We start from the raw sequence: 27,412 nt of genomic DNA, 5'->3' as shown, positions 1-27,412 counted from the left end.
TGTAATATATAATAATATATACTATATGAAAAGCTATAGACTAAAAACATAAATTGCCTCCTGAGATCTGGGCTTAGCTGTAATTCTAGTGCTTCACCAGGTTCCACCATAAGACATACATCATTGTGAAATGATATTTAAGATATAATATATATATATATATATATATATATATATATGTAATACATCTGACATTGTAAATGAGACCTTGAGATAAATAGACTGATCACCCACAGGTTATAAACAACTGCAATGTTGATTCTAAGCTTGTCTCACATTAGTGGAATTATAATGAAGTGAAAGGACTCAGTTACTTTTGAACATGTGTTTCTAAATTTGCCATATGCTCACTATCTACAATTTCAGTCCCATAAGCTTGGCTGAGAAAAGCATGATAACAAGCCGGTAACACTATGTACTCTTCATGCCTGCGAAAAGTTGAATTACAAAACAACACAAACAAAATGAAGCAATTTAAAACAAATTGTATTATTATAATTAATAATAATTATAATGAAAAAAAAAACACATCACTAAGGCTTTGGTTAAGTCCTCCAATCAGGAAATCAGCTTGTCCTAGTAAGAAGGAGCAGAGGTGTTAGCCATGGTGTGTTCAGAATCCACAAAAGGAGCTTCATTTATAATTTATGGCATCAAAGGATTTTTCCATTGGTAAAACAATTGAGAATTGTCTGGCAATTTGTTACAACCTATCCGCCTGTGAGTATGAGGTAGTGTCTGTCTGACGGTCTGTGCACTGCCCTTATCTTGAAGAGTTTCACAAAATAAAGCCTTATTCACACGGACGGACCTATTTAATTCAATGTGGCCGTTCACACGGCCGTTGTTTCAACGGACCGTGTGAAGGGTCCGTGAGAAAATAGGACATGTCCTATTTTTTCGAGCTTCACGCATCCCTCCATAGACTCTAATCCATAGGGGATGCGTGATATCGCGTCCCGCAGCGCAGAGCACGGATGCACCTCGGTTGTGAAAAACAGACATTTTTCACGTCCGATATTCGCAACGCCCATGTGAATCTAGCCTAAGTCATCTATCACTCCTATGTATTGTTTTGCATAATGTTGCATAATGATTTACAAAAGCTTTATAAAAATTATTTTTAATTTTTTATTTTAGATTGTATAGATTATGCAGGTAACTAATAGGAGCAGATTGTTCAACATCTTAGTGGCCCCTACTGTTGTTTCTTATGCGGATCACAAACCCCCTCTAGATCAGAGCTGTAGGTGGGCTTTTTCACACCTGGGCAAGGATAAAGGGCGGAATTTATTAAGACTGGTATTTCATACGCCAGTCACAATAGAAAGAAAGTTGGAGGAAGATGTGACACATTTATTAAGGTAGGAACACACAGGACGGATAAGCTGCATATAAGTACATAGCATATCCGTCCTGTAAACCGCAGGGGAATTCTGCCCGAAAAACCACACAAATTATTGGGCAGTTTTTTGGGCAAAATGTCCGCTACAGAAATACTGCAGGAATAAAAAAAAAAGTTTATGATTACCATCCAGGCATTGTCATGGTGACGGGTCCCTCTGCTCTGAGTAAAGCCATGACAAAGAACGAGGATAAGTATATATTTTTTTTATTAATTAAAAGGCTTCTTTTTATTCAGATTTTTTTGCAGAATTGCAGCGTTTCAGATGCAAAAATCGCAACATCTGCTCTTTGTTGCAGGTTTTACTTCCCCATTGAATTTAATGGGGAAAACCTGCAACAGAAAACAAGCGATTTTGCAGCATAAATTGACATGCTGCAATTTAAAAAAAGACACCGCAGGTCAATTTATGAATGGTTTCTCTGCAGATTTTTTCTGCTGTGTGTGGATGAGATATGTAAAAATCTCATCAACTTTGCTGCTACTGTACTACGCTGGAGATTTTCCGCAATGAAATCCATTGCAGAAAATCTGAGGTGTATCCGCCTAGAGTATTGCTACCCTTAAGAGACTAACACCTCTCAATAAATGTGTTGCATCTTTCGGCCGGCTATGCGTTCACTAGCTCCTCTTTTGACCCAGGGGATTTCAACAAATCTATTAAATGTAGTGAAACATAAATGTATGCTGTACAAACCGCGACAATTGTACATGACCCAGTGTGAGCGTATGTGCACACACAAAATCAAAAACGTCTCAAAATACATAGCTGTTTTTAAGGGAAAACAGCTCCTGATTTTCAGAAGTTTTTTAAGCCACTCGCGATTTTCGCAGCGTTTTCTACGGCCGTTTTTGGAGCTGTTTTTCTATGGAGTCAATGAAAAACGGCTCCAAAAACATCCCAATTAGTGACATGCACTTCTTTTTCGTGGGCATCTTTTTATGTGCCGTTTCTGGAAAATGAGGCATAAAAAAATGCCCTGTCGGTCACATGAGATGAAGCGTTGTCTTCTGAGTTGCGTTATATTGCAGGCAGGATCACTGCGAACCCACCACAAAAAAATACAACAACTACTATTTGTTGCGGGATTTACCTCCCCATTGAATTTAATGTGGCAATCCCACAAGAAATAAGCAGCGTTTAAGTAAATACAATTGCACTGCAGGTCAATTTCTGAAAGTTTTTTCCAGTCAGTATTTGCGCAGCATGTGGATGAGATTTGTTTCATCTCACACACTCTGCTGCTACTGTATTTGCTGTGGATTTTCCGCAACAAATGCCGCTGCAGAAAATCCGCAGTTTTTATGCAACGTGTGAACTAGGCCTATTAGGTCCTGCCCAAGGCTGTCAGTTGAAAAATGACGGTTGCAATACATTGCACTAAATAAGTAGTGCCAGTGGCATAACTACCGCTGTAGCAGCCGTAGCGGCTGCTACAGGGCCCGCGGCATGAGGGGGCCCGTGTCGCCCGCCGGCACGGGCCCCCACCATGGCCGGAGGCTCCACTAGCTGCCGCTATGGCTGCTACAGTGCGACGCCACTTAACACTACGGCAGAGCAGGGAAGTATCTCCCCGCTCTGCCATTAAAGGGGTTGTTCCTACAAAAGACATGTATCCCCTATCCACAGGATAGGGGATACATGTGTGATCGCTGGCAGCGATAAGGAGAACAGGGGACCGAAAGTCCCCTGAAGTTCTCCATCACAAACCTCGGACTTCCGGGGTCTGTGTCAGCGGGTCTGTGTCAGCGGGTCTGAGTCGGCAGCTCCGTAGAAATGAATGGAGCGCCGGTCGCGCTTGTGCGCATGCGTGACCAGTGCTCCTTTCATTTTTATTGAACTGCGCAGACGCCGGAAGTCAGAGGTTAGTCATGGAGAACTTCGGGGGACATTCGTTCTCCTTATCGCTGCCAGCATTCACACATGTATCCCCTTTCCTGTGGATAGGGGATACATGTCTTTTGTAGGACAAACTATAGGTCTGATTGTATTGGGGGGTTGTGGCTGTACGGCGTTACCTACAGGGGGGGCTGTATAGTGTTACCTACAGGGGGGGCTGTATAGCGTTAGCTACAGGGGGGGCTGTATAGCGTTAGCTACAGGGGGGGCTGTATGGCGTTACCTACAGGGGGGGCTGTATGGTGTTACCTAGAGGGGGCTGTATGGCGTTACCTACAGGGGGGGCTGTATGGCGTTACCTACAGGGGGCTGTATGGCGTTACCTACAGGGGGGCTGTATGGCGTTACCTACAGGGGGGGCTGTATGGCGTTACCTACAGGGGGGGCTGTATGGCGTAATCTACAGGGGGGTTCTGTATGGTGTTCTCTACAGGGGGGTCTGTATGGCGTTATCTACAGGGGGGTCTGTATGGCGTTATCTACAGGGGGGGCTGTATGGCGTTACCTACAGGGGGGGCTGTATGGTGTTACCTAGAGGGGGCTGTATGGCGTTACCTACAGGGGGGGCTGTATGGCGTTACCTACAGGGGGCTGTATGGCGTTACCTACAGGGGGGCTGTATGGCGTTACCTACAGGGGGGGCTGTATGGCGTTACCTACAGGGGGGGCTGTATGGCGTAATCTACAGGGGGGTTCTGTATGGTGTTCTCTACAGGGGGGTCTGTATGGCGTTATCTACAGGGGGGTCTGTATGGCGTTATCTACAGGGGGGGCTGTATGGCGTTATCTACAGGGGGGGCTGTATGGCGCTATCTACAGGGGGGTCTGTATGGCTTTATCTACAGAGGGGGCTGTATGGCGTTCTCTACAGGGGGTCTGTATGGTGTTATCTACAGAGAGGTCTGTATGGTGTTATCTACAGAGGGGGCTGTATGGCGTTATCTACAGGGGGCTGTATGGCGTTATCTACAGGGGGGGCTGTAAAAAAGGTACTATCTACAAGGGGGGTTGTGTGACACCGAGGGGGGGCCCCAGTGCAAAGTTTGCTATGGGGCCCAGTCTTTCCTAGTTACGCCCCTGAGTAGTTCAGTGTATTGTACTGGAAATCACAAGATCAGGTCTTCAAGTACCCCTTAGTAAGTGTCAAAAAAAAAGTAAGAAAAATAAATAAAAGTTTTATGCAATAAAAACAATAATCGCCCTGTTTCCCTGATCAAGTCCTTTATAATTGAAAAAAAATGAAAAAAAGTAAACATAATAGGTATCGCCGCGTTCAGAACGGCCTGAACTATGAAAATATCATGCAAATTTTTCCAAGGTGAACACTGTAAACAAATTAAATAAAAAACCATGACAGAATTATTTTTTTTGGTCACCCTGTCTAAAAAAGACTGTAATAAAAAGTGATCAAAAATTTGCGAGTACCCCAGAATGGAGCCTACAAAAACTACAGTTCGTCACGCAAAAAACAAGCCCTCTCACACCGATATCAACTGAAAAATAAAAAAGTTATGGCTGTCAGAAAATGGCGACACTAAAACATGGTTTTTTTTTAGAAAATAGTATTTTTATTGTGGGAAAGTAGTAAAACGTAAATAAATATATATATATATAAATTTGGTATCGCTGAAATCATAACGTTATGACTCTCAGAACGCAATGAAGCAAAATGATGGCTGGCTCAGACTAATTTTTTAGGTCCAGTAGTTTTTCACTAAAAACCCCATATCATCATTTGCTAGACCCCACAAGTGGACCCCGTAGATGCAGCAGAGATGAGGACACTTTAGGGCCTTGTGAAGAAGTCCAAGATTAGGCAATACTGGAGCGCAGATATTTTGTACAATACCCAAAAAACCCGGCCTGTGCATAAAGGATTGGATTAGCACTATTGCCTTGCAGCGCTGGGGTCCTGGGTTCAAATCTCACCAAAGACAACATCTGCATGGAGTTTGTATGTTCTCCCCATGTTTGCGTGGGTTTCCTCCGGGTACTCCGGTTTCCTCCCACACCCCAAAATCATGGCAATAGGAAATTTAGATTGTGAGCCCCAATGGGGACAGTAAAAATGAGGACCTCTGTACAGTTCTGCGTAATATGTTGGCGCTATATAAGTAGCTAAAATAAATAAATAAATACCCCATTATTACATCATCCTATTATGCCCTGATGCACTCCGCCAAGCTTACATATACCCTCGGATGTACTCCGCCCAGCTTATATATACCCTGATGTACTCCGCACAGCTTACATATGCCCTGATGTAAACCACCCAGCTCAAATATACACTGATGTACTCCTCACAGCTTACATATACCCTGATGTACTCCGCCCAGTTTACATATTCCCTGATGTACTCTGCCCAGTTTACATACACCCTGATGCACTCCTCACAGCTTACATATACCCTGATGTACTCCACCCAGCTTACATATACCCTGATGTACTCCTCACAGTTTACATATACCCTGATGTACTCCGCCCAGTTTACATATACCCTGATGTAATCCTCACAGCTTACATATACCCTGATGTACTCTGCCCAGCTTACATATACCCTGATGTACTCCGCCCAGCTTACATACACTACCGTTCAAAAGTTTGGGGTCACCCAGACAATTTTGTGTTTTCCATGAAAACTCACACTTATATTTATCAAATGAGTTGCAAAATGACTAGAAAATTTAGTCAAGACATTGACAAGGTTAGAAATAATGATTTTTATTTGAAATAATAATTTTCTCCTTCAAACTTTGCTTTCGTCATAAAATGCTCCAATTGCAGCAATTACAGCATTGCAGACCTTTGGCATTCTAGCTGTTAATTTTCTGAGGTAATCGGGAGAAATTTCACTCCATTCTTCCAGAAGCCCCTCCCACAAGTTGGATTGGCTTGATGGGCACTTCTTGCGTACCATACGGTCAAGCTACTCCCACAACAACTCTATGGGGTTGAGATCTGGCGACTGCACTGGCCACTCCATTACAGATAGAATACCAGCTGCCTGCTTCTTCCCTAAATAGTTCTTGCATAATTTGGAGGTGTGCTTTGGGTCATTGTCCTGTTGTAGGATGAAATTGGCTCCAATGAAGCGCTGTCCACAGGGTATGGCATGGCGTTTCAAAATGGAGTGATAGCCTTCCTTATTCAAAATCCCTTTTACCTTGTACAAATCTCCCACTTTACCAGCACCAAAGCAACCCCAGACCATCACATTACCTCCACCATGCTTGACAGATGACGTCAGGCACTTTTCCAGCATCTTTTCAGTTGTTCTGCGTCTCACAAATGTTCTTCTGTATGATCCAAACACCCAAAACTTCGATTCGTCTGTCCATAACACTTTTTTCCAATCTTCCTCTGTCCAATGTCTGTGTGCTTTTGCCCATATTAATCTTTTCCTTTTATTAGCCAGTCTCAGATATGGCTTTTTCTTTGCCACTCTGCCCTGAAGGCCAGCATCCCGGAGTCGCCTCTTCACTGTAGACGTTGACACTGGCGTTTTGCGGGTACTATTTAATAAAGCTGCCAGTTGAGGACCTGTGAGGCGTCTATTTCTCAAACTAGAGACTCTAATGTACTTGTCTTGTTGCTCAGTTGTGCAGCGGGGCCTCCCACTTCTCTTTCTACTCTGGTTAGAGCCTGTTTGTGCTGTCCTCTGAAGGGAGTAGTACACACCGTTGTAGGAAATCTTCAGTTTCTTGGCAATTTCTCGCATGGAATAGCCTTCATTTCTAAGAACAAGAATAGACTGTCGAGTTTCACATGAAAGCTCTCTTTTTCTAGCCATTTTGAGAGTTTAATCGAACCCACAAATGTAATGCTCCAGATTCTCAACTAGCTCAAAGGAAGGTCAGTTTTATAGCTCCTCTAAACAGCAAAACTGTTTACAGCGGTGCTAACATAATTGCACAAGGGTTTTCAAGTATTTTCTAATCATCCATTAGCCTTCTAACACAGTTAGCAAACAGAGTGTACCATTAGAACACTGGAGTGATGGTTGCTGGAAATGGGCCTCTATACGCCTATGTAGATATTGCATTAAAAAACAGATGTTTGCAGCTAGAATAGTCATTTAGCACATTAACAATGTATAGAGTGTATTTCTGATTAATTTAATGTTATATTCATTGAAAAAAATTGTGTTTTTCTTTAAAAAATAAGGACATTTCTAAGTGACCCTAAACTTTTGAATGGTAGTGTATGTTGAGGTGCTTTTCTCCTATTGTCCTTTTGAAAATGAAACATTTTGAGCTAGAACTACTTTTTTTTTTTTATTATTTTCTCACCTCAATTCTAATAAATTCTGCAAAAACTTGTGAGTTCAAAATCCTCACTATACCCATAAATTAATTCCTCAAGGGCTGTAGTTTACAAAATAGAGTCATCTTTCAGGGATTTTCACTGTACTGGTACTTCAGGGCTCTGTAAATGCAACATGGCGCACAGGACTCAATCCAGCAAAATCTGCGCTCCAAAAGCCAAATGGTGCGCCTTCCCTTCTGAGCCCTTTCGTGTGTCCAAACAGCAGTTTATGGGGTATTTCCGTACTCTGGAGAAGTTGCTTTACAAACGTTGGTGTGCTTTTTCTCCTTTATTTGTTGACAAAATGAAACATTTTGAGCTAGAGCTACTTCATATTGGAAAACAATACATTTTTCATTTCCACTGTCCAATTCTAATAAAATCTAAGGAACACCGGTGGAGTCAAAATGCTCACTAGACCCCTAGACAAATTCCTTCCTTGTGGGGTGTAGTTTCCAATATAGGGTATTTTTTTTAGGTGTTTCCTTTGTTTTGGCACCACAAGACCTCTTCTAACCTGACATGGTGCCTAAAATATATTCTAAAAAAAAGGAGGCACCAAAATTCACTAGGTGCTCCTTTGCTTCTGAGGCCTGTGTTTATGTCCATTAGCACACTAGGGCCACATGTGGGATATTTCTAAAAACTGCAGAATCTGGGCAATAAATATTGAGTTGCATTTCTCGGGTAAAACCTTCTGAGGCACAAAATAAAATGTATCACAAATAAATTTCATCTATACATTGCCTAAAGGGTTAAGAAACTTTCTGAGTGCTGTTTTGAATACTTTGATGGGTGCATTTTTTAAAATGGTGTGATTTCTAATATATAAGGCCCTCAAAGTCACTTCAGAACTGAACTGGCCCCTGTAAAAATAGCCTTTTGAAATCTTCTTGAAAATATGAGAAATTGCTGCTTAAGTACTAAGCCTTGTAACCTCCTAAAAAAATAAAGGGACGTTCAAATAATGATGCAAACATAAATATGGCAAATGTTAAGTAGTAACTATTTTGTGTGCATTACTATCTGTCTCATAATCATATACAATTAAATTTAGAAAAATGCTAATTTTTGGAACATTTTCTCGAAATTTTGTTTTTTTTCCACAAATAAATACTGAATTTATCAACCAAATGTTCTCACTAACATAAAGTACAATATGTCACGAGAAAACAATCTCAGAATCGCTTGGATAGGTAAAAGTATTCCCAAGTTATTACCACATAAAGTGACATGTCAGATCTGAAAAAAGTGGCTGTGTCCTGAAGGCCAAAACAGGCTGTGTCATGAAGGGGTTAATGTAAACTTAGGTTTAGAACCATAATTACAATTACATTAGTGAAGTACATGTCATAATACGTGGTAATTATGAGAATCACAATCACAAGAAGGAACAATCCAATTATAACCGTCAGTAGAATACAATGTGGTGACAGTCATAATGACAGCCAGCTTCAGCACAGCAATGACAAAATATTCTGCTGACAGCTCCTGAAGGACAAAGTTGAGAATTTAATACCTCACTGCCCTGCAGGTTATTGTCAGGTGTGATTAAGACATAGAGGCATAACTTGAAGCTCCTGGGCCCTATTGCAAAATCTGTAACAGGACCTGATCTACATGTGCTATTTATAATTCTGGTTAGGGATAGCTATCAAAAGAAAAAGAAGAAACACGTCATTGGGCAGGACATTTGTGTGCCACAATGGTTAGGTTATGTTTGGACAGGTGCTCATCTGGTAGTGTTGCACTCAGCATTGTGTGCGTTGAAAAATAGATGCTGCCTTCCCGGCTGCTCTGGGTGGAGCGACAGTTTTTCTTAGTGAATATTTTGGAAAAAAAGTGGGAAAAATCGTTAGGTTCTATGTTATCCATTTATCAAGACAAAATTAGCTTCAGATTTTTTGTTTATTGGTGTCCGTAACATCATTGCATTTCGGGACTGGGGGGGTCCATTTCAGAAGACAAAGAACACCTTATTTGACATTACTCACACCAATCTGAAGCTGATCTAGTCCCGACCTCTATTCTTACTGGATAAGCAGCGCCTAGAAAGTACCGACTTTTCCTCTTCTTTTCCAAAATATTTATAATACTGGTGTCTTCTTATGTAACAGAGGGGCCTTTGGGTCCCCTCAGGCAACTGGGCCCAAGTGTGACAGCTACTTCAAACCCTATACATACGCTACTGTTCAGTTAATAACGTTATATTATATGCTGATCCCTCATAAATCAGAGTTTCAAACTTATAGCTTCTGCTTATTGATTTCCATTTAAGATCACAATTCAAGTCATGGAAAATTTCAGTGATAGTGAATGATCCATGTATTGTGAAGTATTTGCTACATCTCCGCTGGACCGTTTGTAAGGCTGTATCTACAACTGCTGTGTTTGAAGCTTCTGACGCTATTTATTCCAGTAAAACGACGGGCAACCTGATGGAAACAAGATGGAACCCATTAAAGTCAATAGGTTCCGTCGGGCGCTGTTAGTGTCCGTGATACAATGGCTCCAGGACTTCAGTTTTTCGTTCTTCTGTTCCCATGCTCAGATGTGAACAAAGCCGAACACGTGTAATTGCTCCATAGATTTTGCAAAGCTCTATTCTCCAAGATGAATATTCTACCATCTTGAATTTCAAAATACAGCTGTCCAAATATCACACGGGAGCCTCACAAGATCAAGGTTTCCAAAGACCACGGCTGTTATTAGCAGTAGAAAACTGTACCTTTGTCACATCTTTGCTTTCCAAAGTGGTCTTGACAGCAGGTCCCTGAACTAAATTATCTCTCGTTTTATCTTGGTGGACCTCAGTCATACACTTTAACCTGATCTATCTTCCTGACAGTCATGGAATTAGGGCAACGCACTTCGTCTCTTGTGGGTACTGATGTGTATCCAATTCCTCTTTAGGTTGGAATACGATGTATACATGCCTATTTTTAGGAAATGGACATGAGTAACAATCATATGCAGTGATCCAGTAAACCCCTGGCTTGCCTTATATAGGTTAGTAATATATATTAAAAATTATAAAATATGTAATCTTTAGGCCGTTTTCATATGGTCAGGATTTGCCAATCCGCTATGGAATTTTTAAGTAAATCTGCGAATTTTTAAGTAAATCTGCGGATTTTCAGCTCGAAATTTGCATAAATAGTGAAGATGCTGCGAATTATAAAATCCATGCTCAATTTTTTTCAAGAGCATATAAAAAAGGCATTAAAACACTATTTACATGCAGGGCCGGAGGAATTGCTGCTGATTTTATCCGGATTCAGGAACGAGAATCTGCAACATGTGAACATACCCAGAAAAATCCATTAATGAAATGTCAAATACGAATGCAGATATGTAAACATAATGTGTTCTAGAGAACAGTCAATAACTATTTTATTACTATCATCTCTTTTACCTACACAGAGGTGCGGTATATACCTCAGAGTACATCATATAAACATTTAAAGATAACGTTTAGCATCAGCAAAAATACTTGTGAAATACCTTAACCCCTTCAGGACTGAGCCTGTTTTGGCCTTCAGGACGAAGCCGATTTTTCAAATCTGACATGTGTCACTTTATGTGGTAATAACTCTGGAATGCTTTTACCTATCCAAGCGATTCTGAGACTGTTTTCTCGCGACATATTGTACTTTATGTTAGTGAAAAAATTTGGTCGATAAATTAAATATTTAATTGTGAAAAACATCAAAATTTAGAGAAAATTTGCAAAAATGACAATTTTTCGAAATTTAAATCTATCTTCTTGGAAGACAGATAGTAATACCACACAAAATACTTACTAGTTTATATTTCCAATATGTCTACTTTATATTTGCATCGTTTTTGGAACATTCTTTTATTTTTCTAGGACGTTACAAGGCTTAGAACTTTAGCAGCAATTTCTCATATTTTCAAGAAAATGTCAAAAGGCTATTTTTTCAGGGACCAGTTCAGTTCTGAAGTTAGTTTAGGGGCCTTATATATATTAGAAAGGCCCCATAAATTAACCCATTTTTAAAACTGCACCCCTCAGAGTATTCAAAACAGCATTCAGAAAGTGTTTTAACACTTTAGGCATTTCAGAGCAATTAAAGCAAACTACAGGTGAAATTTACAAATTTCATTTTTTTTTCCAAAATTCTTATGTAATCCATTTTTTTTCAGTAACACAGAAGGTTTTTTCCCAAGAAATGCAACTGAATAGTTATTGCCCAGATACTGCACTTTTTAGAAATATCCCACATGTGGCCCTAGTGTGCTAACGGACTGAAGCACCGGCCTCAGATGCAAAGGAGCACCTAGAGGATTTTGGGGCCTCCTTTTTTTAGAATATATATTAGGCACGATGTCAGGTTTGAAGAGTTCTTGTGCTGCCGATACATTAAAAACAGAGAAAAAGTGACCCCATTTTGGAAACTGCACCCCTCAAGGAATCTTTCTAGTGGTATAGTTAGCATTTTGACCCCACAGTTGTTTTGCTAAATTTATTTGAATTCGTGTGTGAAGATGAAAATCTACTTTTTTTCTGAAAAAACATAGACATTTTTAGATTTTTGCAAGGCATAAAGGAGAAAAAGCACCACGACATTTGTAAAGCAATTTCTTCCGATTACGGCAATACCACATATGTGGTAATAAACTGCTGTTTGGACCCACAGGAGGACTCAGAAGAGAAGGAGCGTCATTTGGATTTTGTAGCACGGATTTTGCTGGAATAGTTTTCAGTGCCATGTCGCGTTTGCAATGCCCTGGAGGGACCAAAACAGTGGAAACACCCCAAAAGTGACCCCATTTTGAAACTGAACCCCTCAATGAATCTTTCTAGGGGTATAGTTAGCATTTTGACCCCACAGTTGTTTTGAGAAATTTACTTGAATTCATGTGTGAAGATGAAAATCTACTTTTTTTCTGAAAAAACATAGAAATGTTTGATTTTTACAAGGAATAAAGGAGAAAAAGCACCTCTACATTTGTAAAGCAATTTCTCCCGATTACGGCAATACCACATATGTGGTAATACACTGCTGTTTGGACCCACAGCAGGACTCAGAAGAGAAGTAGCGTCATTTGCATTTTGTAGCACGGATTTTGCTGGAATAGTTTTCAGTGCCCTGGAGGGACCTAAACAGTGGAAACCCCCCAAAAGTGACCCCATTTTGGAAACTGCATCCCTCAAGGAATCTTTCTAGGGGTATAGTTAGCATTTTGACCCCACAGTTGTTTTGCAAAATTTACTTGAATTCATGTGTGAAGATGAAAATCTACTTTTTTTTCTGAAAAAACATAGAAATTTTTGATTTTTACAAGGAATAAAGGAGAAAAGCACCCCTATATTTGTAAAGCAATTTCTCCCGATTACGGCAATACCACATATGTGGTAATACACTGCTGTTTGGACCCACAGCAGGGCTCAGAATAGAAGGAGCGTCATTTGGATTTTGGAGCGCGGATTTTGCTAGAATAGTTTTTAGTGCCATGTCGCGTTTGCAATGCACTGGGGGGACCAAAACAGTGGAAACCCCCCAAAAGTGACCCCATTTTGAAAACTACGCCCCTCAAGGAATTTTTTTCTAGGGGTGTGATGACTTTAACCCCATAGTTTTTTTTGCAGAATCTTGTGGATATCTGGCGTGAAAAAGAACATATGACAAATTATTCATTTATAGGACAGATTTTTCAGACACAGAGCATGCAAGTGAAGAAAAGCACCTCAACATTTATCAGGATATTTCTTCTAAGTTTAGAAATACCCCCAAATTGGCCCTAATTCTCTGTTGCTGGACATATGGCAGGGCCAGAAAATATTGGAACATCACAAGGATTTTGAGGCCTTATTTTACTTGGATGATTTTTGGGCACATGTCATGTTTGCGTAGGCCTAAAAAATTGTGCAGATACTACACCATATTACAAATCCTAGATATTCATCTAGGGGTATAATGGGAATTTTTAGTTTTGTTATGGGGATGTTCACATTTTAAATGGTGAAATGGTTATGGTAAATGGGAGGGACGGTAATTGTAAATGAAAGGGCCGAAAATTATCAATGAAAGGGACAGATGAAAATAAAATTTAGAAATCCACAGAGGTGTGGTATATCCTGAAGCACTCCTTCATACACAGTCCAGGTTGGGTGGGACAGGTCTTACACTGGTATGTCGTGTCTTTTCTTATGCCTCTTTTGGCACAGACACGACACCTCTTCTGGGGGTGGCTTTTTTTTGCGGTGGGCGGCACTTCACCAGGAAAGTGCTGACCCGGAACTATCCTGGAGACATCTGTACTTGCAGAGGCAGAACTTTCTCCTACCTCTGCCACATTCCCAAAGAGAAGGGATTTGATTACCTTCTCCTGGTACTCCAGGTATGTCCCCTCCTGACCAGTGCTCCTGTATATTATAAAGGAGTTGTACAATGCCATTTAGATAAAGTACAGCGCAAGTTTTTTGTACCAAATTTTTGATTTCCGCATGACATTGTACGGCTTGAGCATCTTGTTAGAAAGGTCCACTCCCCTCATAAATTTGATATATGCCTGGATGCAGACAGGCCGTGACGTGGTGGTGGGTGTTTCACCACGCACAGGGACAAGAGAGCAGGTGGCATCATGAATTGATGTTAGCATAAACACATCCTTCTTGTCCCTGAATTTCAAAAATAGGACCCCTTCACTTTGGACCGCCCTGCTCTCCCCACGCTGCAGAGGTTGGCCGAGAAGAGTTTTTGGGAGCTGTCTCTGGTTTTTGCGGACCGTCCCACACGCCACCGTTTTTGTTCCGCCAGGCATTTGAACAGGGGTACACTTGTGTACCAGTAGTCAATATACAAGTGGTACCCCTGATTAAACAGTGGGTGCAGGAGGTCCCAGACAATCCTCCCAGTTGTGGTAAGGATGGGTGGACAGTTTGGGGGTTCAATCTGACTGTCTCTTCCCTCGTATATTCTAAAAGTATGTGTGTAGCCTGACTCCGACTCACACAACTTGTAGATCTTGATGCCATACCTGGCACGTTTGTTGTGCAAATACTGCCTGAACTTCACCCTTCCCTTGAAATGCACCAGGGACTCGTCAATGGCAATTTCTCTTCCAGGAGTATATGACATGGAAAACTTTTGGGCCAAATGGGAAATAAGGGGTCTAATTTTATAGAGTCGATCGGAAATTGGGGTCATCCTGGGGGGGCACTGGGAATTATCATTGAAGTGTAAAAACTTCTGTATTGCCTCAAAACGAGCCCTGGGCATTGTGGTGCGGTATAAGGGGCAGTGGTAAAGAATATCAGTGGACCAATAGGCCCTCACCAATGGCTTCTTTGTTAGGCCCATGTTTAGGACCAATCCCCAGTACTGCAGCATTTCTGCTTTGTCGGTGGGATGCCACCTGTATGGCCTGGCATAAAAACTACCGGGGTTGGCAGCAATAAATTGTTGAGCACAAAGATTCGTTTGCTCAATAATTTTGTCCACAGTGCTGTCCAAAAAAAAGAGCTGAAAAAACTCAATTTCAGACAGCCCTGCTGTCTGGACTTGGACCCCTGGAGCAGCAGTAAAGTCCGGTACTTGGGGGGTGTAGGAGGTTGGGGGCAACCAATTAGGTTCAGGTGCAGGTGTAACCTGAACAGTGACCCTCCTGCGACTGCGAGGAGGTTCCTCGGTGTCACTTGAGGAAGAGGACAGCACAAAAGCGGACCCATCATCACTCGCCGTATCTGTGTCCGATGCCAGCATCTCATACGCCTCCTCTGCAGAAAATGTTTTGCGGGCCATTTTTTTTATTTTTGTGTACTGGAAAGGTTTATGTACACTTGTATACTGTAGAAAGTGTATACAAAAAAATGTAGAATAGAACTTTTTTTTTTACATAAAACGCAAAATACTAACACTAACGTACACTAATATATTTTTTTAATTTTTTTATTTTATGACACTATAACTGACTAACACTAAACTACACTTGCAAAAAGACGATGACTAACTTACAATCACACACTGACTGACGCTAACTGAAGGACGCTAACTGACTGAGACTAACTGACTATGACGAACAGGCGGTCTGACGATGACTAACGGACGATCTGACGCTAACGGGCGATCTGACGCCGATAGGCGGTCTGACGCTGACTAAATTGACGCTGACTAACACTGACTAAATTGACGCTAACACTGACTAAATTGACGCTAACTAGATCTGACTAAACTAACACTGACGATGACCAACGGACGATCTGACGCTAACAGGCAATTCGACGCTGACAGGCGGTCTGACGCTGACTAAATTGACGCTGACTAACACTAAATTGACACTAACAGTAACTAGTGACGCTTACCAACACTGACTAAATTGACGCTGACTAGATCTGACTAAACTAACACTGGCTAAATTGACGCTGACACTGACTAAATTGACGCTGACTAGATCTGACTAAACTAACACTGGCTAAATTGACGCTGACTAACACTGACTAAACTAACGCTGACTAGATCTGACTAAAGGTTTTTTTTTTTGTTTTTTTTTAATTAAAAAAAAAAAAAAGTAAAAGAAAAGCTCCCTTATAGACTGGAGAGGAGGGGAGGGGGTGATCACAGTTTGGGACTGCGATCAAGGGGTTAATGTGGGTTTTTAAGTGTTTTTTGTTAAACACTCGTTGCACACGACGGCTGCAGGCTCTGATCTCCTCCACTTCCTGACTCCAACAGAGGAGATCAGAGCCTGTGACGTTGATCTCTAACGTGCTAAGCTCCAATTGATTAGTCTGTACAGACTAACCAATCGGAGCCTCTCTAACAAGGGACCGCTTCGATTGGTCCCTTGTACTCTGCCTGGACACCAGGGCAGACGGACTACAAAGTTAACCGCCGCTGCGGTGTAGCGCCACGGCATTTAGCTTTGTTTACAGAGGGAGTGAGCTCCCTCTGTCACCCATCGGCGGCCCGCAAATGCAATCGTGGGTCTCCGATGGGGTGTCATGGCAGCCGGGGGCTTGATAAAAGCCCCCAGGTCTGCCCTGGACATATGCCTATTAGGACGCGCCGGAGGCACGTCCTAACAGATTGCCTGTCAGATTTACACTGACAGGCAATAATGTTCTGGTATACGAAGTATACCAAAGCATTATAGCAGCGATCTGAAGATCGCACAGTAAAGTTCCCTAGTGGGACTAGTGAAATAAATAATAAATGTGAAATAAAGATTAATAATAAAAATTACAGTAAAAAAATAAATAAAACCATTTTTTTCCATAAAAAGTGGTTTTATTTAGTAAAAGTGTAAACAAATAAATAAAAGTACACATATATGGTATCGCCGCGACCGTAATGACTCCATTAATAAAGTTAGTATGTAATTTAAACCGCAAGGTGAACACCGTAAAACAAAAACGCAAAAAACAATGGCGAAATTGCAGTTTTTTTCCATTGCCCCCCAAAAAAGTAATAATAAAAATTAATCAATAAGTGCCATGCACCCCAAAACAGTACCAATCAAAACTACGTCTCGTCCCGCAGAAAACAAGCCCAAAAAAATCACTACATTGATGGAAAAATAAAAAAGTTACGGCTCTTGGAAAGCGACGATGCAAAAACAAATAATTTTAGTTCAAAAGTGTTTTTATTGTGCAAAAGTCGTAAAATATAAAAAACCTCTACATATGTGGTATCGCCGTAATCGGACCGACCCATAGAATAAAGGTAACATGTTATTTACGTCGCATAGTGAACGGCATCAATTTAAAAACGCATAGAACAATGGCAGAATTTCAGGGTTTTTTTTATAATCCCTCTCAAAAAAAGTTAATAAAAGTTAATAAAAAAATTATATGTACCCAAAAATGGTGCTATTAAAAAGTACAACTAATCCCGCAAAAAACAAGTCCACATACAGCTATGTAGACGAAAAAATAAAAAAGTTATAGCTCTTTGAATGCGACTATAGAAAAACGAATAACATAGCTTGGTCATTAGGGCCTAAAATGGGCTGGTCACTAAGGGGTTAAATATGTTAGATGTAAAAAAATAAAAACACGCTATATCTTCAGGCAACTTATAGGGGTTATCTGGACTCCTAATACTGCTAACTATTATTCCTAGAATAAAAATCCAAGTGACTTATCAATACACTTGAATCTTCAATTCTGTGCAGAAACGCTGATTGAAAACCTGGTCACGTGATGCAGGAAACTCTGTAGATTCCTTTTAAATGATGACGATGTCGGCAGAACCCCACGTGATTTTCACCTGCCTCCTTCTCCCATTGGTGTTAGTGCGTCGTCAGTCATGTGACCTAAAGGGGCTGGCACTGTAACTGCTATTTTCCTAAATCAGCACCATTTTAGTCCCATCTCTCAATAGAGAAGCATAGCACATGCACATCCTAAGGATCAATGCACACAATGCGTATCACGTGCGGATTTGCGTGCGGTAATACAGTACCAGCAAAGTCAATGAGCTTCCAGGAAATCTCATGTACACGCTGCAGTATTTTTCGCTACGGAAATTGACCTGCGGTGCGTTTTTTAGAATCCGCTGCATGTAAATTTATCTTGTGTTTCCGCTTGCGAATTCTATCTGCCTACTGCAGAGGAAAATCGCAAGAAAACCCGCAGCATGAAAACGTGCAGAAAACGCATCAAAACGTAAAAACCGCACCGAAAAACGCATTAATGCACCATTTGGTGCAGTTTTTACATGCACATTTCCTGCGTATTGCTGCGGTTTTGGTGCATAATGTGTACATGTAGCCTAAAAGAGACAAGGGGTGTGCGGGAAATAGGCTGCAGAGAGAGGAGAACAGCATGATGGGATATGTAGTTTATGAGCAGAAGCTGAGTCACTAAGTCCCGCCTGAAAACCAGAATTAGAGGAGCATTTGTGCTGTGTTAATGGGTGTAGGTTAGTGGTACCAAAATATTATTTGCTCGCGGAAATGATGCAGTATCATAAGGGTAGCGATATATATCTGTTTGAAAATTATTATTTTTTGGGTGCTTTTGAACAACCTCTATAAGGGGTAGTATTTAAATGTGTTATTACCAAAAACAGCAGTGACTCTTACTTGCGAATCATTTAGTTCAAGGACTCATGCACAAGAGTATTATGGCACCAACAAACTTATATGGGCCCTTATTGTACTTGTTTATGCCTCCCATTTCATATTGAGGTATACAAATAAATAATTGTGAAATTAGGTATGAATCTGACAGGAAAATAAAAGTGGCATGCCCCATCAGATGCTGTATTACGAAGCTACTCTCCCTTAGTAGCATACGGTACACTATATGGTGACACACATGCTGTGGCTTTGTAATATAGTGGGCCATTGTACAGCCCCCGTACACACAGCTCTGCCAAAAACTCCTATGTTAAAAATGTACCTACCATAGTTTTTCCCTTTTCTTGATACATTTTCTAAAGTATTTCTCTATTTACTGTGGTGTCTATGCATAATAAATAAATACATCACATGATTTTTTACAGAGCAGAGAATTTATTTAGATTTTTTATTATACGAAAACCATTTTCAATTCATGTCTTTCAGTACTAGATTAGTTATAACCCTCAATGTCATTTGTCAGTAAATAATCATGTAGCCTTTTTTTAAATGCTGACATAGTATCTGCCATCACTACCTCTTGGGGTAGGGCATTCCATAGCTTGACCACTCTAACTGTAAAGAACCCTTTCCTATATTGATGTCTGAAACTTCTTTCTTCCACACACAATGAATGTCCCCTGGTCCTTTGTAGAATCCTTGGAAGGAACAGATCATCTGCTAGTTCTCTGTATTGACCACACATATACTTATACATGTAATAAGATCACCTCTAAAGCTTCTTTTTTCCAAGCTGAACAAGCCCAATTTTGCTTATCTTTCATTGAAAGACCTCCCATTCCATTTAATAATTTAGTTATCCGCCTTTGAATCCTCTCCAGCTCTCCTATATCCTTTTTACAATGTGGAGCCCAAAACTAAATCCCATAGACAACTTGTGGCCTTATAAAGGATTTATAGAGGGGTAAATATTACATATGAATCAAGGAGTTTTTAGCTCCCTTTTTATACAGCATAAATTCCTTTTTGCTTTTGCAGCTGCTGCTTGACATTAAGTACGGCTGAATAGCTTACTTGTAACCAGAATACCCAGGTCCTTTCCTTCTTCTGTTATGCCCAGTTTTATTCCATCTAATGTATATGCATTAATACTATTATAGGCTCCTAGGTGCATTACTTTATATTTATCAATGTTAAATTTCATCTGCCATGTTTTTGCCCATGCTGCCAGCTTATCTAGGTCTTTCTGTAATATTTTATAATCAAACTTAGTTTTAAGTATTCTACAAAGTTTTGTAGCGTCAGCAAAAACTGACAACTCACTATCAATTCCATCCACAAGGTTATTAATAAAGAGATGATAAAGAATTGAGCCTAACACAGATGCTTGTGGTACCCCACTGTTGACTTTAGCACATTTTAAGTAAAAGCCATTTATAACGACTTGCTATTTTCCATTCCGTAACCAATTAGTTACCCGCGTACGTACGTACGTACGTACGTACGTACGTACGTACGTACGTACGTACATACATACATCGTCCCCCAGCCCCTGCATTGGTAGCTTCAGTACAAGGCTATTGTGTGGTACAGTATCAAATGCTTTTGCAAAAACCAGATATATCACATCAGTTGCATGACTAACATCCAGATTTGCACTTACCCCTTCAAAGAAACCGAGCATGTTGGTTAGGTATGACCTGTTTTTAATTAATGCGTTCTGGTTATCAGTTATTAAATTATTCACAGCTATATATACTTTTGCAGCTTCTTAGAATACCTTCAAATATTTGACATACCACAGATGTCAAACTTACTGGACGGTAGTTACTCGGTTCCACTTTCCTACCCTTCTTAAATATTAGTACAATATCAGCCGCATTCCAATCCAGTGGCACTGATCCTGTTACAAGATAGTCTAAATCCCTACTCAGACGACAGGGATAATCGGCCGTGTGACAGACGTTTTTTCAAACGGCTGTCACACGGCTGCATTAAAATCAATGCATGTCTAAGGGACTATTCACAAGGCTGCTTTTTTAACACCTTCCCGACATTTGACGTATCCATAAGTAGGGTAGGGGTAGTATGGAGCGGGCTCACGGAGTGAACCCGCACCATATGATGCAGGTGTCGGCTGTTTGTTACAGCCGACACTTCAGAGTAACGAGCTGCATCACGCCCGAGCGCGATCCCACTCGTTTAACTCATTAAATGCTGTGGTCAATAACGACCGCAACATTTAAATCGTTAGAAAGAGGGGGATGACCCCCTCTAACAGCTCATAGCTCCCCCCGCAACCGCGGGGAGCGATGGTTGCTATGGCTGCCTGGGGGCCTAATGAAGGCCCCCAGGTCCGCCATCTTTGTACACCTATTAAGCCCTGCCTCCGGCAGGGCTTAATAGTTGCCTGTCAGAATCACGATATACTGCAATACATTAGTATTGCAGTACATCGTGCAAGCGATCTAACGATCGCTGGTTGAAGTCCCCTAGGGAGACTAATAAAAAATAGTAAAAATGAGTTAAATAAAGTTTTTTGTGTGTAAAAAAATAAAATAAAAATATTAAAAGTTCAAAAACCCCCCTTTTACGATTTCCCCCCCTAAAGCATAGTAAAAAAATAAATAAATAAACATAATTGGTATCGCTGCGTCCATAAAAGTCTGAACTATCACAATATATAATTATTTAACCCGCACGGTGAACGCTGTAAAAAAAAAAAATTGTAAACGCCAGAATCTCTATTTTTTGGTCACCTAATCTCCCACATAAAATGAAATAAAAAGTAATCAAACCGTCGCATGTACACCAACATAGTATTATTAAAAACGACAGCTTATCCGACAAAAAATAAGCCCTCATACCACTTAATCGACGGAAAAATAAAAAAGTTATGGCTCTCGGAATTTGGCGACTCAAAATAAATTTGACTTCTACGTTTTTACTTGTAAAAGTAGTAAAATATAGAAAAATATATATATATTTGGTATTGGCGTAATCGTAATTTACCCGCAGAATAAAATTAACATGTTGTTTTAATTGCACAGTGAATTCCGTAAAAATGGCGCGCAAAAATCCATGGAGGAATCACAGTTTTTTTTATTTTCTACCCCACAAATAATTTTTTTCCCATTTCCTAGTACATTATATGGCAAAATGAATGGTGCTATGAAAAACTACAACTCGTTCCGCAAAAATCAAGCCCTCATAGTACTACATCGACGGAAAAATAAAGACGTTATGGCTTTTGGAAGGTGGGGAGGAACAAACGAAAATTAAAATCTGAAAAAAGGCTGCGGCGGGAAGGGGTTAGTGGACCGTGTGAACGGCCTGGGAAAGAATAGAACATATTTTTGTCCATTTTCCAGGATCCCTCGATAGACTCAAGTCTATGAGTGATACGTGAAAATGGGTCCCAAACGGGTGCAAATCGGCCGTGAAAAACATCAGTTTTTCAAAATACGATTTAGCACCCGGTCGTGTGAATAAAGCCTAAGGAGATAAGATAAAATGGTCTGTCCGTTAGTGAGTTCAATTTCCTTAATAACCAAGGATAAATGCCGTCTGGGCTGGGGGCTTTTTCAATATTTAATTTGCTCAGAAGCATTGTTATTTCCTTCTGTGTTAAGTAAGGAATTCGAGGTGCATCCCAAAAGTAATGAAAAAGATTTCCCAAAAAATACTTTTATTCAAAAAACATGCAATTAGGCTCGATCACCTTATAAGGAGGTCCCCTGGGACTGAACAAAACAATTCCAGCGACACTGCTATTCTTCAGTGCTGGAAGTCTTCATGTGAGAGGTTGTTCAGAGCCCTTGTCACAACTGACTGGACGTTTTCATCAGTACCAAAGTAGTGTCCTTTCAGGTGAGTTTTGATTTTGGGGAACACACGGTGCTAAGTCAGGGCTATAGGGTGGGTGAGGAAGGGTATGGATGTTTTCTGTGCCAAAAACTCCCTCACAGCCAATGATGTGTGACTCAGCGCATTGTCATGGGGGAGAATCCACGCTTTGGCAATGTCATGGCATCCTCGCAAAATGTCGGTTCCGATCCAGAGCAGCCTTGATAACATTTTCATTGGTTCTTGACGTTGATGGTCGCCCTGAGCGCTGTTCATCCTCAATGGCATCACTTCCATCCTTGAAGGCCTTGTGCCATATAAAAACTTGGGCTGACGACAAAGCAGCTTCCCCATACGCTGTCTTCAGCATCTCCAAGATTTCTGAAGCTGTTTTTCCAAGTTTAATGCAAAATTTGATTGCGCAACGCTGCTCCTCTGCATTTTCGTCTGGGACTAGAGGAAAAAACAGGGTGCACTTTTGTACGTACCGATGCTTCGAAAAGCTCAGGATCAACTGAGGATGGTTTAGCTGTATACTTAAGATGCCCCCGCAACAACCTCCATCCCCACTTTCCTCACGCAGCCCTCGTCGGGAGAGTAAAAAATAATTTTCATTACTTCGGACGCATCTTGTAAAAATCTAGTTGATAGGTTCCAATTAATAAAATAGAATAGAATCAGGATGCCCTTGGATATATCCATATACTGTATTTTTTTATAAACTTTAATGGAAAGACATGAATGCATGAGAAATTTCTAGACTGGGAGCGAGGACTGCACATACCTGTTCTCAGGATCCATGGTTGTCTACAGTTCTAATCGGACTGCGTCATACCATGAAGAACTGTGGTGTCAGGAAAAATGCAGACCGTGGAGAGTCAGCGATATATTTACTTGCAGCGTAAATATGTTAGGTGTAAAAGACAAAAATAAACTATTTCTCAACATAAGAGGTAGTATTAGAAATGTGGTTGCCAAAAACAGCAGAGAGCAGAACTTGCAAATGAGTTTGTTTTAATTGACAACAAATACTCATTGGATAATCTGTTATTTTTCCCGTGTGTTCACAGTAACATCTGTAGTGTGAAAAACTAGTAGGTCATAGTTTGGTAAGTCAGCATCGTTAATGCATAAAATGTACATATGTACAGGATATTTGGCAGTTTCATGGTCTATTTTTTATAGAATTTGCATTTACTATAAGGCCATGTTCACGTGTCGCGTAAGCACTGCGAAATTTCCGAACGGATTTTCGGTACGATATTCTGCAGCGTATTACAGTAGCAACAAAGTGGACGAGATTTCAACTAATCTCATCCACATGTTGCAGAAAAATATGTGCGGAAATTGACTTACTGCATGGATTTTCAATCCACAGCATTTCAATTTCTCTTGTGAAAACGCACAGAAAAAAATGGAAAACTGTCGGAAAATCCGCAGTGTTTATGCTATGTGTGAACTTACCGTAAGTCTGTATGAACTATGGTGTCTCTAGATTATAAATGCATTGCATGAAATGCTACTACTACTAAATGAGAGTCACATGTATAAGGCGTGTGACCTACACTGTCCGACAAGGTCAGCGATGATTGGACAGTGTCTATGTAGGGACACACCCTGTTTACAAGGGAGATATTAACACCCAGTTGTCAATGTACTCACATATTTCCAGGAGGCTTAACAGAGTAATGGCACAATTCAAAGTTCTAGAAAAAGATGCTCCAGAATTGTTATTTTATGGGGAATACCATTACCTGCTAATACAGATATATCAGGAGATCTGCCACATGCTCTTTATCATGAAGTTGCTTCACAAAACGGAATGTTATCCCAGATTATGGACGCCGTTTGTGGCAGCATGTATACTGCTATTAGGGTGCTCCAAGAATATAGCATTGTGCCCAAAGATGTGGTTGAAACCTCCCAGAGTAGTCCAATAGCAGAGTATAGTCTGCTGTAAATGGACATTCCCTAAATGCTCCATAAGACATATAATATATTATAGAGATTGCTTATATAACATACAGAGCTTTACGTTACATCCTTGTTCTGGTAAAGTAGGTATTCATTTTAAAAATGGCTTTTAATACTGTATGTGTATAATTTCAGGGGGTTAAATAACAGAGACAGATCTGAAGACATAGGAAATAAGTCAAGGCCTAGTTTTGGTTCAATATATAATGTCACTAAAAGTGCATGTGCAGCTATTGTTATTTTTAGCACGTAAAAGTTTCGAGCCCTATTTTTATCATACAATGGACAAAAAAACTAAGGATTGGAGCAACACTGTGATTGAATGCCTAACTAGACCGGTGCTAAGCTTCAAAATAAAGGAGTGATCTCTCCTTGTATACTAAACGTACAAGTAAAGATAAAGCGAAGCAGCACTTAGAAAAAAAATGGATATATTTGTCCAACATCAAACCACAACGTTTCAACTTCTCTATGAAGGCAATTTCAAGTTTGAAAACGCCTTCATAGAGAAGGTGAAACGCTGTGGTTTAATGTTGGCAAATAAAAAAAAAAATTCTGAGTGCTGCTTCGCTTTCTCTTTACTTGGACATTATCATACAATGAGTATCCAGTCCATGCAGTGATGATAATGAAGACTATTGTTACAGTAATTATTACTAAGCTACTGTATGTGACCAAAAACCTAATGAGAGCACAGAATGAATTCCACGGCTAAGCAAGACCCAGCTGTAGACACTAACGGGGTGATAAAGCTATGAGTAATGGAATAGGCAGCTTCCAAATAAACATTGTTATAAAAATGAATGATATGTAAAGAATGAGAGCACTGAATTATAAATATTAGGGAATCGTTGAAATATAGTAAGAACCAAGCAGTTCATAAAGTTATAAAATATCTTTAAAGAAGAAGTTTATACAGCCAGGCACTTTACATTTTAATATTCACAGTTATTATTACTTATATTTATAATACAAATGTGGCATTAATTGTAGGTTTAGCATTAGACTCCATACTCATATTTCTGTAAGCACTTCTAGAAATTCAGTTATTATGAGACCGCATAGCTTGAGTTGTATACCCTAGTTTACATTTAGACTTAAAGGGGTTGTCCCTAAAAACAGCCATCTCGGCTATAACCTCTCCACCATGGATGGAGCTCCTGGAACCCCTGGTGATCAGCTGTTAACACCGGGGTGGGGGGGGGGGGGGCTTTGTTTGGCCAATGTAATATTACAAACCAAAATTCCAATCTTAGGCTATGTTCACATCTAGTTTTTTTCCTTTGCAGGAAGTATATGTCGGGAGGAGTCCCAAAGCATAAGTCTGACGGAAGGTACCAACGTATCGCACTGTATAGGCATACAGTGGGATATGTTGCCCGAACTACCCAGGCACAGCGCTACTTTAAGCGCTGACCCCGGGGAAGCCCCTGGCGTCACTGTCCATATATGGACAATGACGTTGAGGGCTTTTTAATGCCGAAATTTCCGGCCAAAACGTTGGCAACGCTTTAGCCGGGGATTCTGCAACTAGAGGGAGCCCGTGATGTCACTGTCCATTTAAGGACAGTGACGTTAGGGGCTTTGAGGGGCCAGAATGCCCGGCCAGAGGGTCAGCAATGCTCTGGGCGGGGATTCCACTCCTAGATGGAGCCCCTGACGTCAGTGTCCATGTATGGACAGTGATGTCAAAGACTTTGCTGAGCTTATGTTCTTCGTAGAGATTCAAACCCTGGGAATGCTCCCCAAGGTATACGTTTAACACATACCTGTAACAGATTCCCTACAGTGGCGTTAACCACACATAGGCTCCCATTTAAAAAAAAATTATATTGCACGGTATGCATTTTTTTGCGGCCCCATAGGGCTACATTAGCCCAACGAAGTCCAAAAGACTGTTCTATTGGCCTCCGTTGGGCTAATGGAGCCCTATGGACACATTTAGCGTGTATGTAGGGAGCTTGCACGCTAAACGTAGGGCTATAGTGAGATGTGAACATAGCCTTACATAGCATCTCTGCTCTGGCTCATAGTGGGGGATCTCAAGTAGTGGACCTATCTCTATGCTGTCCTTATGCCCTGATATGGCATATAGACAGGGTTTATCTTGATTTGACAACCCCCTTTAAGACTTCATTAGAAAGGGGATAGTACTGATCAGAACTAGATTCAAGAAAAGGTCTGTGAGTAGCTACATGCTATTTTTGAATGTTGAAAAGACTCAACCAATATATGGAATTATCAAATTAAAGGGGTTGTACAAAATTTCAAAACAGTTTTTGTTTTTTTCCAGAAACAGCATCACTCTTGTCCATAGTCTGCCTTTGGTATTGTACTGTAGCTCACACCCTTTCAAGTCAATAGGGCTAAGCTGTAATACAAGAAACAACCAAAGTACAAGCTAACTCATCAAATTTATAAAACTATTTTAAGGAGGTTGGGACAGTATACTGAGAAGACAAGTTTTTTTCTTTTTTTTTATATGTGAAAAAAATATTTTCAATGAGCAGTATAGTATTAAATCAAGGAGTGAAGGAACTGGACACATCAGGAAACATTATATATAAGTGATATGAATGGCAAAGTTACGAGTGGAAACAGGAATAAGATATCCTGTCTTGTTTTGTTTGGCCCTTGGAACCCTAAAGTTGTCTGCAGACACTAATGATTTTTATTTTTCAGACCTTTAAGATTAGATATTTTCGTATAAACTATATCAGTTTTCCAGGTTTCTCATATCACTAATTTATTGTAATGGAAAACACAGATGCTTCTGTTCTTTAAATTTTTGTTCAGAACTTGACATAACATTACCCAGATGTATGAAACCAGCTGTATAAAAAATACATTGGTCAGGGCACCCACTAAATCAACAAACTCAACACCACTGTTATGGGCACAATTCTAAAGGGATATGCGATACAAGAAGACAA

The 27,412-nt window shown here is 40.4% G+C and overlaps 1 protein-coding gene across 3 annotated transcripts in view; it reads left to right on the top strand.

Moving 5' to 3' along the window:
* Positions 1–27,412, top strand: part of CLSTN2 (calsyntenin 2) — an 828,679-nt gene that overhangs the window by 516,111 nt on the left and 285,156 nt on the right. The window lies entirely within an intron of this gene.

This window comes from Rhinoderma darwinii, chromosome 4 (genome assembly GCF_050947455.1).
Source record: "Rhinoderma darwinii isolate aRhiDar2 chromosome 4, aRhiDar2.hap1, whole genome shotgun sequence".
NCBI lineage: Eukaryota > Metazoa > Chordata > Amphibia > Anura > Rhinodermatidae > Rhinoderma > Rhinoderma darwinii.
The sequence above is the reverse complement of the archived record's forward strand: the minus strand, read 5'-3'. Positions and strand labels throughout refer to the sequence as shown.